General features: G+C 46.1%; 1 pseudogene; it reads left to right on the top strand.

Annotated features, from left to right (window-relative positions):
* Window positions 1–1,157: 1,157 nt before the first annotated feature.
* Window positions 1,158–2,410, top strand: LOC124020505 (annotated as a pseudogene).
* The last annotated feature ends 5,963 nt before the right edge of the window (window positions 2,411–8,373 follow it).

Here is an 8,373-nt window from a genome sequence, read left to right as displayed (position 1 = left end):
GTATCATTGTATCAATTGTAACACTTTTTCACTTAGCAGCAGAGTTGAGTTACAAATGTATCCTTTACGTGATACATTTTGGCGGATCAGACCTGTTACAATGTTTCAATTTGTAGAACACTGAGAAGGGAGACAGACACAAAGCACAGCCTTCTATTCGGAACACAGAACTCTCACAGAATCCTTCTAGAATAGTTCGAGCTCGAAAATAATAACACAAACACAGTTCAGTTTTAGATGGATTATAGACCATCTAAATCATTTCAAATAGAATCAAAAACCAATATACCGCGACAACTAAAGGGTTAAGACTAAAGTGAACTGAATTGTAAGAAGTTGGTTTCAGGGGAACTATTCTTACTGTTCCAGCTGAGTTGGACCAAACCACCATCCTCCCAGGGAAGGGGAAGTCAAAACAGACTCTCTTAAATATATTTTAAATATCCTACGCTAATGCAAGTCACACAATGTTCTTATTTACTAGGAACATGGATAACATATATTGTATTTTACAGTATTCCTTTAATATAATGAAAACTGTTTAATTATTTTTAATGTGTATGTCTCTCCCCGCGGTAGAGCGGTGCTCACAGTCCTGCCAAGTCAGTTTGAAAGACCAGACAAAGGCAGGCAGGAAGCCCTTCGGCTTGGCAATGCGTGCGAGCGGAGAGAGCGCAAATGCAGACTGAAACCCCACTCCTTTTCTGATAACGGAGAGGAAGAGAGACAGAGAGAAGAAGCAGACTGGAATTCCAACCCTCCTTGTATTTATGGTAGTTTAAGGTCTCTTTTGAAAATGTATGACCGTTTGGATCCTCGGCGCGAGCCTAGACGTGTTTCTAAAGGCATCGTAGGTTGCGTCGTCTGACCGAGGAGGGCTCAGGCGCTTTCCGTTCTATCCTTCGCTTCCCCCTCTTGGTGAGGGGCTATATTGGAACAAGGTTTTGGGGCTTTTGCATTTGAATTCTACTGCGCAACCAGACGGATCACGTGGGATGTGGAGTTGATCGATTGCGCCGTTAAATGTGAAAGAGGAACGGGGAAAGGTTTGTTAAAAGCATATCCGCTTTCTTCCGGATTACAGGGGACTCTACTTTTACGGAGGAAAATACGTCGGTGGGCTCGGGGACCCAGGTGATTTTTTATGCCTGTTTAAAATGGAGACGCACATATCGTGCCTCTTTCCGGAAATTTTAGCCATGATTTTCAGCTACTTGGATGTAAGGGACAAAGGCAGGGTGGCCCAAGTGTGCTGCTTGGAGGGACGCTTCCTACCACAAGTCTGTGTGGAGGGGGGTGGAAGCCAAACTGCATCTGCGGCGGGCCAATCCTTCTCTCTTCCCCAGCCTACAGGCCCGCGGAATCCGGAGAGTACAGATTCTCAGTCTGCGGCGGAGCCTCAGCTACGTGATCCAGGGGATGCCAAACATCGAGAGCCTGAACCTGAGTGGCTGCTATAACTTAACGGATAACGGCCTGGGGCACGCGTTTGTCCAGGAGATCCCTTCCCTTCGGGTTCTAAACCTTAGTCTGTGTAAGCAGATCACGGACTCCAGCCTGGGCCGGATCGCCCAGTATCTGAAGAACCTGGAGGTTCTGGAACTGGGCGGGTGTAGTAACATCACCAACACGGGGCTGTTGCTCATAGCGTGGGGTTTACACCGGCTCAAGAGCCTCAATCTCCGCAGCTGCCGGCATGTGTCTGACGTGGGCATCGGGCACCTGGCGGGCATGACCCGCAGCGCAGCGGAGGGCTGTCTCAACCTGGAATACCTGACGCTGCAGGACTGTCAGAAACTTACGGATCTGTCCCTCAAGCACATCTCGAAGGGCCTGGCTAAGCTCAAAGTTCTTAACCTGAGTTTCTGTGGCGGGATCTCTGACGCAGGTATGATCCTCTCCCACATGACCAGCCTCTGGAGCCTTAACCTGCGCTCGTGCGACAACATCAGTGACACGGGCATCATGCACCTGGCCATGGGCACGCTGCGGCTCTCCGGGCTAGACATGTCCTTCTGTGACAAGATAGGGGACCAGAGTCTGGCTTACATCGCCCAGGGCCTGTACCAGCTCAAATCCTGTCCCTGTGCTCGTGCCACATTAGTGACGATGGCATCAACAGGATGGTGCGCCAGATGCATGAGCTGAGAACCCTGAACATTGGACAGTGTGTGCGGATTACAGACAAAGGACTGGAGCTCATTGCCGACCACTTGACTCAGTTGACGGGGATCGATCTGTATGGATGTACTAAAATCACGAAACGGGGACTGGAAAGGATAACGCAGCTCCCATGCCTTAAAGTTTTGAATCTGGGACTTTGGCAGATGACAGAGAGTGAAAAAGTGAGGTGAAACTAACTTGGCGAGGATTAGTTGGGGAGGGACACACACACAGAGAGGAGAAGGGTAACGGAGCAGGAGACCAGTGGGCGGGAAATGTTCCTTCTAAAAAAATATATATATCCTCTGCTCTCAATCTCGTCGTAGTTGGATATTTTCTCATTCAATGTAACTTAATGCTACAAAACTGTGATTAAAAAATATGTTGCGCAATTTTAGGCCAAATGAAAACAAGATTAATCTTCATCAAATGCATGTTTTCGTTATTAACAACACAATATCCCGCCCCCGCATTATGAAGACAAACTACTGTTTATTATTCCTAAAAGTCATATTTAACTTCAAACTCTCCAACTATCGCGCCTAATACATTTGGCTACCTCGTTTATCAATGTGTTGTAATAAATCCGTGTATTCTTTAAAAAGAAAGAGGAGATAAATTGTGCCTATAGACAGTAGTAGTCCCCTCCCCCAACGCGTCTCGCGCTTTGGAGAATCCTAGCAGCAAAAAAGAAACGCTCTCTAACTATCTTTGTGTTCTTTTGCCCAGAAACGCTTTACAATGAAGAAGAGAAACGACACATTTTCGTTTAAAAGGACTGTTCACACTCAGACAAAAATAGGGACATTATGCAAATTAAAACGGACTGGTCTGTATCCAAAAAAATTTATTTTGTTTTGTTTACTTTTAGCCCAACTTAAAGGCCTTGTAGCCTTGGATTCAAGCTTTGAATAATGGGACCCTTCCTTCCCTATATTATTTTGGTGTGTTTATGCTTATGGAAGCAGATATTGGCGAATTATTGCTGTTATTCAGAGCGTTGTACTTCAAATTGAAGTGATTTCTATAATAGAAATGATGCCCCTTTTTCTCAATCAGGTGTTTTCCAACTAATCCTCCATATCCTCTAGAATATGGGTTGCTACCTTTTAAACACAATCATACGCACTAGTCCACAATAACAACAGAAGAGACACTCCTTTGGAATAGAATCTAAATACACGCTTTAGAATTAAGAAGCAATCGATCCTTATTGTCTCGGCTTCCATGTGAATGCGTGTCAGGCCTACATGGAACCTATGGGATCGTAACATGACGTTATGAGCGAACTGAACTGCAACATGTATTGAGTCCTGCTGAGAGACTACTGTGTTTTAATGTACTGTATATGTGTTTGTAAAAAAAACAGAATCCAAAATGAAATTGTTTTATATTCTTACAGTAAACATTAAAGTTGATATTTATATAATAAATGAAAAGGTAATGTGGACTCGTTTTGTACGGGGATTGTATTGTAGACTCGTAACCTACTACTTATTGTTCATTTGTGATCATCCTTGCTATAAGACCATGCACTCCTGCTTTGATCTAAAACGTGTCCATTTCTAAGAGAAACCGCTGTTTATGTCCGTAGATCCCCGGTAGTTATTTAAAACAACAAAAAATACAAGAATTGTCCACATATTATTAATCGTTCTGATCACAACCATAATCTTACGAATTTGATTGTTCAGTTTCGAGAAGCAGTTACAATGTTAATATGCCGGCTTGGATTGTTAAATTATTTACGAGCAGATTCAAAATGGATGCTTCCCTTGATTTAGCTTGTTCTAATTATCAGTCTGACGTATTGTGTTGATAGGTTTCAGCTGCTTGCCTCTCAAAGGGCTGTCACTAACGTGACTCGAAATCTGGGGATATTAAACGCCTCACGCCCATTGACATATCAGCATTTTATAGTGCTGCTTTTCTGTGACATTCTAGGCTACAGTCTAGGTTTTGTCTGTTCAAATGTTGCTAACATTTGGTTCTATGTTATAATTTGCGCTATTTACTTTCTGTTTCTTTAGCCAAATGCGTGTTTAGAATAAGAGTGGGGATACCGGCAGTTGCTTTTGTTTCCCGAAGTTAAAGGCACGTTGGGATTTTTCTCTAGCTTGCTCAGTCACGCATACCAGATCTGAGAGACTGCCTTGGTCCCACGGGACGTCTTCTCTCCTCCCACCCCTCCTTCTCCTCACCCACCAAAACTCAGCCGACACCCCCCCTCCTGTCTCACAGACACTTTTTAACATTCACACCATCATTCAAAGCTATAAGCGTTCTTCTTCTTTCCCGTCTCTGTCCGTTCTGGACCAGAGAGAGTGAAAAGGGAAGAAGAATTCACTGCGTGCTGTTTTAGACTCGTCTTGGTCTTGTGCAATAACCACATAACAGTGAGATAAACAGGGTACTGTATTTTAGAACATCTTATCTCATATTTGTATAGCAAAATAATCATTTAAGAAATGTCCTTAAATACAGGGGTCTTTTAATATTGATGTTATGTTCTGGTAGTCTGTCTTGACTGAGAAAGACTGCAGTTGTCAGTTAATTATCTTGGAGATCCCTGTTTGATAAGATATCCCCTTGAGTTGATTGTACTTCAATGAAAATGGCTCCTGCTTGCTATTCTTTTCAGTCAAATGTAGTTTGTACTTCAGTTGAAATAAGTCCAGCTTTGGTATTTAGATCTATGTTTGTATTTTAGTTCAAAATGGCTGATATACTTTCAGATGAATTCAGTTTGTAGTTGAAATGGCCGTTGATATACTTTTCAGATGAATTCAGTTTGTAGTTGAAATGGCCGTTGATATACTTTTCAGATTAATTCAGTTTGTAGTTGAAATGGCTGTTGTAGTACTTTTCATTCAATTTCAGTTTGTAGTTGAACTTCAGTTAAAAATATCCCTTTTCAATGTAATTCAGTTTTGATACTGTAAATGGCGTTGATAGCAAGTTGTTTCAAACAGTTATTTTTGCTAGTTGAAATGTCAGCGTTGATGTTACTTTAAAGATGAATTCAGTTTGTAGTTGAACCACAGGCCCTTTACTGCTTTTCATTAATTTCATTGGTCTCAACCTCAATAAAAATAGGACATCTACGGTTAATGTTAGCCAAGGCTCACCACCTCTCCACCTCTCTCCACCACCTCTCTCCACCTCCTCTTTGCTGACCACCTCTCTCAACGTTCACTTTACCTTTCTCCTTACTTCCTCTCTGAGAGGGAGAACCACAGCCCCTCTCTCCACATTAGGGGAACTGTCACCTCCTCTCTCCAGAGGACATCTCAATAATGCTACCAAGGCTCACCTCCTCTCTCCACCTCTCTCTCCACCTCCTCTCTCCACCTCCTCTCTTTGCCTTTCTCCACCTCTTCTGTTCACCCCTCTCTCCACCTCCTCTCTCCATCTCCATTCTCCACCACCTCTCTCCCACCTCCTCTCTCCACCTCCTCTCTCCTCTCTCTCCACCTCCTCTCTTTACCTTTCTCCACCTCCCTCTCTCCACCTCCTCTCTCCCTCCTCTCTTTACCTTTCCACCTCCTCTCACCACCTCTCTCCACCTCTCTCTTTCACCCCTCTATACCTCCTCTCTCCACCTCCTCTCTCCACCCTCCTCTCTCCACCTCCTCTCTTTACCTTTCTCCACCTCTTCTGTTCACCTCTTCCCCTCCTCTCTCCACCTCCATTCACCACCTCCCTCTCTCCACCTCTCTCTCCAACTCCTCTCTCCACCTCCTCTCTCCACCTCCTCTCTCCACCTTTCTCCACCTCTTCTGTTCACCTCCATTTCCCATCCTCTCTCCACCTCCTCTCTCCTCTTTACCTTTCACCACCTCCTCTCTCCACCTCCTCTCTCCACATCACTCTCTTTACCTTTCTCCACCTCCTCTCACCACCTCTCTCCACCTCCATTCACCACATCCTCTCTCCACCTCCTCTCTCCACCTTCTCACCACCTCTCTCTCCACCTCCTCCTCCTCTTTACCTCTCTCCACCTCTTCTGTTCACCCCTTCTCCTCTCTCCACCTCCTCTCACCACCTCCCTCTCCACCTAAGTCTCCACCTCTCTCCAACTCCTCTCTCCTCTCCACCTCTATCTCCACCTCCATTCTTTACATCCTCTCTCCACCTCCCTCTCTCCTCATCCTCACCCATCCTCTCTCCACCTCCTCTCTCCTCTTTACCTCTCTCCACCTCCTCTCTCCCTTCTCTCTCTCCTCCTCCTCTCTCCACCTCCTCTCCTCCCTAAGTCTCCACCTCTCCACCTCCCTTTCTCCCCTCCACCTCCTCTCTCCACATCCTCTCTCCTCCCTAAGTCTCCACTCTCCACCTCCTCTCTCTACATCCTCTCCTCCGTAGTCTCCACCTCTCTCCACCTCTCTCCTCTCCACCTCTCTCCACCTCCTCTCCACATCCTTTCTCTCCTCCCTAAGTCTCCACCTCTCTCTCCCTTGTCCTCCCACCTCTCCTCCTCCTCCCCAAGTCCCCACCTCTCCTCCACCTCCACTTCTCTCCCTCCCTGTCTCACCTCTTTCCACCTCCTCTCTTCTCTCCATCTCCTCTCCACCTCCTCTCTCCACCTCCCTCTCCCCCTCTCTCCACCTTCCTCTCTCTCCCTCTTCCACCTCTCTCCACATCCTCTCCTCCTAAGTTTCCCTCTCTCCACCTCTTCTCTCTACCTCCTCTCTCCACCTCCTCTCTCCTCTCCCACCCTCTCTCCTCTCCACCTCCCTCTCCACATCCTCTCTCTCTCCTAAGTCTCCACTCCTTCTCCACCTCCTCTCTCCACATCCCTCTCCTCCCTAAGTCTCCACCTCTTTTCCACCTCTGCTTTACAACGCCTGCAGTTTAAAGGTGTTGCTGACTTACAGTAGAAACGCTTTGATGTTTTCAGTGGCCTTCTGGGCCTGTGTGTGTGTGTGTGTGTGTGTGTGTGTGTGTGTGTGTGTGTGTGTGTGTGTGTGTGTGTGTGTGTGTGTGTGTGTGTGTGTGTGTGTGTGTGTGTGTGTGTGTGAAGCCTATATAGGGGTTTGAGTGGCAGGACTTTATCAGAGCTACAGGAGCTGAAAAAATCCTGGCCTCCGGAAAAAAAGCATTTGGCGTGTCTGCCGTGCAGGCTGGGGCCCGAAGACCAAAAGATCTGGCTGGAGGTGTGTTGTAACTGTGTGTGCGTTCCAAATTACACCCTATAGTGCACTGCTTTAGACCAGGGCCCATAGGGGCACTACACAGGAATAGGGGGCTACTTGTGAAGCAAACTGTACCACTGAAATGTATATTATTTGTGAAGAGGGGAAGTTAGCGAAAGAGGGTTGAGATTCTTATAGAATATACTGTTGAGACGAGGTGTGTGTGGACAGTAGTTAGAGAGAGAAGTAACTTACTGTATAGGCCTGGGTTAGCTGCAGGAGTAGAAGTAGGGAGTGGAGGGAGGAGGGAGGAGGAAAGGTGACGCTGCCTCTCCTAATGTCAATCCCTGGAAAAGAAAGCAGAGGAATTTGTGAGTCACTATTTGACTTTGGACTGCTAAAAGTGAGTGTGGTGTGTTACAATCCAGGCTGAGGAGACAGTTAGGCAGGTTGTCTACTGCACCTCACTATAGAAACCTGCTGTCTACACGCACCTCTATAAAAACCTGCTGTCTACTGCACCTCACTATAGAAACCTGCTGTCTACTGCACCTCACTATAGAAACCTGCTGTCTACTGCACCTCACTATAGAAACCTGCTGTCTACTGCACTCACTATAGAAACCTGCTGTCTACTGCACCTCACTATAGAAACCTGTTGTCTACTGCACCTCACTATAGAAACCTGTTCTCACTATAGAAACCTGCTGTCCCACCGCACCTCACTATAGAAACCTGCTGTCTGCACCTCACTATAGAAACCTGCTGTCTACTGCACCTCACTATAGAAACCTGCTGTCTACTGCACCTCACTATAGAAACCTGCTGTCTACTGCACCTCACTATAGAAACCTGTTGTCTACTGCACCTCACTATAGAAACCTGCTGTCTACTGCACCTCACTATAGAACCTATGTACTGCCTCACTATGAGAAACCTGCTGTCTACTGCACCTCACTATATAAACCTGTTGCTGCCTGTACCTCAGATATAGACAACCTGCTGCCTGTACCAGACCTGATCTACTGCACCTCACACAACCTGCTGCTACTGTACCAGAGATATAGACACACAA

The sequence above is a fragment of the Oncorhynchus gorbuscha genome, unplaced genomic scaffold (assembly GCF_021184085.1).
Source record: "Oncorhynchus gorbuscha isolate QuinsamMale2020 ecotype Even-year unplaced genomic scaffold, OgorEven_v1.0 Un_scaffold_841, whole genome shotgun sequence".
NCBI lineage: Eukaryota > Metazoa > Chordata > Actinopteri > Salmoniformes > Salmonidae > Oncorhynchus > Oncorhynchus gorbuscha.
This window is presented reverse-complemented; position numbering and strand designations above follow the sequence as displayed.